This window comes from Chinchilla lanigera, unplaced genomic scaffold (assembly GCF_000276665.1).
Source record: "Chinchilla lanigera isolate Chin_1 unplaced genomic scaffold, ChiLan1.0 scaffold00047, whole genome shotgun sequence".
Classification (NCBI taxonomy): Eukaryota; Metazoa; Chordata; class Mammalia; order Rodentia; family Chinchillidae; genus Chinchilla; species Chinchilla lanigera.
This window is the reverse complement of record NW_004955448.1, coordinates 13,450,474-13,453,485: the sequence shown is the minus strand read 5'-3', so window position 1 is coordinate 13,453,485 and position 3,012 is coordinate 13,450,474. Positions and strand designations below refer to the sequence as shown.

General features: G+C 41.8%; 1 long non-coding RNA gene across 1 annotated transcript in view; it reads right to left on the bottom strand.

Annotated features, from left to right (window-relative positions):
* Positions 1-1,869: 1,869 nt before the first annotated feature.
* Positions 1,870-3,012, bottom strand: part of LOC102009439 — a 56,738-nt gene continuing 55,595 nt past the window's right edge. The window contains exon 3 of the long non-coding RNA XR_262470.2: positions 1,870-2,008. This is a non-coding gene — a long non-coding RNA (uncharacterized LOC102009439). The remainder of the gene's footprint in view (positions 2,009-3,012) is intronic.

The following is a 3,012-nucleotide window of genomic DNA, read 5'->3' as shown; positions in this document are numbered from 1 at the left end:
TTGAGCTCACTTTGTAGCCCAGGCTGCTCTCAAACTTGCAACAATCCTCCTGCCTCAGCCTCTGGAGTGCTGGCAGTATAGGCATGCACCACCACACCCAGCCTGGTCCCTTTTTTTTTTTTTTTAATCTAAATCTACTCTAGATTTGCAAACCAAGTCTTCCATTATTTTCATCAATTTTTTTAACCCATGAGATTATTTCTGTTTTGATATCCTCTATAGCCTCGTGAAAAACATTTTCTGTTTCTCATACTGTGTTTCCAATGAGTTTAGATGGGTAGCTTCTGTTTTGCTCTATCTCATTTTCCTCAGGATTTGTTCTTGGTGGGCTGGGAGTCTGGGATTGCACTTTTCTTCTGCATCCTGTCATTTTCTATTGTTTAATATGGCTGGTTTTCTTTATCAGTGGTATCAAAGTTTCCCTAGGAAATATTTGTGCCTTTGAGCTGTCTTGTAGGTGTAGCTGGCTGTTGGTCTTTGTGACTGTCCCAGGATTCTATCTTCCCACTTTATTAGGGATTATGTCTTTCTATCAATTTGGCTTAGCATCCAGTCTTTGGTACTGAGCTATGGGAACGACTGTGACCTCAGAATATGACAGTGTTATCATACAAGGGTGAACAATGGATTTCAACATTTATGGCATTTTGGCTGAAGTAGTACAATTAGTAATAATAATATTATAAAGCACAGCCTAGAAACTGATACACTGTGGTGACTGCTAATTCGGTATCTCTAACCACAGCAGTAAGATCTATAGTTATATAACTACCTCCAACACAGACCAGGAATTTGTATGCAGTGGATTTCCCCTTTGTAGAGTGATTTTGCCCTATGTAGTAGGGTAATTAAAGAGGGATAGGTGTCAAAGCAGAGAGATAGCTAAAGAGAAATGTAATACAAGCAAGGCTGAAGGACTAAGGGTGTTCACCACAATTTTGAGAAGCTGGAGAAGACAGGAGAGATAGAATGGAGGAGAAAGCAAAAGAATTTTGAGGCTAATCAGACGGAGTAGACACATGTTAATTCACCTGAAAATCTCGGAGAATAAGGACAGACTGATGAGGAAAGAGAAAAGCAAGCCATGGAAAACAAAGCAAACAATACAGGTCAAAACCTACGCAACCCCCTGAACACTTTTTTGGATAGAAAGGAAAAAACACATTATAAAAACATTCCTCTGGTGCCTCCAGTTCAGTATTAGTTCCCTTGTCAAAGCCAGAATCTGTGCTGAATAATTCCACCAAGTCCGCAGTAGGATTACTGCTGAGTGTGGGGCTGACCATGGCCATACTGCCGACTCCTCCTACATGAGCTTTTGGTAGGGCAAGGGGAGTGCCTTTGTCCACAGCTAGCCAAGGCCCTTCTCCTGTTGGTCGCTAGGAAAGTGATGATGCTTTTGTCCAGCCCAAAACTGCTTGCAAGTCACAAGGTGGGGAGGTGGTGGGTGCATTTGTCCCATCACCAGCCAAGGTCTCCTGCCTGCTTGTACCTTTGCACCAAGAACTGGGGGCTGGTTCCCTTGTTCCACTGCTTCTAGCCCTACACACCTAGGGATGAGAGCTTGCTTTTGGCCTTTGCCAGATTGGGGTCTGAGTTCCAGATCCTACTTCCGGTTGGGTTTCCCCATCTGTTGTCCAACTGCCAGCTGTCTCTTGTGACTGGACAGACTTTCCCTCCTCCATTCCTGGAGTGCTGGCACTGAAGCCCCTCGGAGCTGTTCTGCTGCCGGAATTTGAACCCAGGAGCACTTTGAGATAAAATGGCTGCCCCCCCTCCAGCTTCTACTTCCTGTGACTGGGCAACTGGGTGGAGGCAGCACCACTCTGCTTCACTCACCAGGCATGACTGCAGGAGGAGCCTCTCGGGAAAGTGCCCCTGTTGCACAAGACTCTCCCAGTCCAGGTCAGGTCTGCTTCCAACTGCCGGTTCAGTGGGGCCTCTCAGGAAGCAGTGCTCCTCCTTCCAGGGCCTTGTTCCGCCAAAGTGCACAGGCACACACGGATACCTTTGTAACAGTTTCGTCACTGTTTAATTATTTTCACTTTATTGTGACAGTTTACGCCAATTAGAGACACATTAAATGAAAAGACATAAAGATGCCTAAGCAGAAGAAAAAATTTCAATCAGTGAACACAGAATACTGTATGTTAAAAACCTATGATAAGACTATGTTTGGCAGATTAATAGAAAATAAATCAGGCCAGTGCAGCTGGCACATGGTATAAAGGGAAAGGCAGGTGAGAAATAAGGTTGAATTACAGCTAGTGTCAAGGATTGTTAGTACTTAAATGTCTTAAGATTTTAGGACTGTGTTCTAAGTGTGATGCAAAGGAAACATTATTGAAAAGGGGAATGTCATGCTCAGATGTGAATTTTAATATTTGTGCAGAAATAAATTCTAGAGATGAGGGCTTCTGTCTTTCGATAAATTTCAGCAATGAAGAGAATTGTCTGACATGAGTGATAATGGTGGAAATAGAATTATACATAAATCCTCTATTTCATGGCAACGGAACTAAGATTAAGCAATTGCCAGGTGCATGATTTAAAATTAATTATTTAGTACAGGTTCTCTAAACCTCAGTGATATTAAAATTTTCCCCCGGATAGTTGTTAGGGGTGGGCATCACCTTGGGCACCGTAAAAGGTTTAACAGCACCCCTGACCTCTCTGCATGAGAATCTAATAACGTGATGCTAGTTTTGAAATTCATAAACGTTTTCTGGTATTGCCAAATAACTTCTAGGGAATAAAGATTACCTAAATTGAGAAACAGTGGGTTAACATTTTTGTCTTTCATTTTCTATAAATTGTACTAATAACAGTCACTTCTTTATAATAAGGTAAGAAGGTACATTTCCTGGAAACTGACATAATGAAATTTTATGGCCTATGCATTAAATCATATACAATTAAGGGGATATTAAACTAAATAATTTATTGTACTTGTTTTAAACTGACACCACGAAAGAGATACAAATTTGGAGAGAGATGGTGGGAAAGAATCTT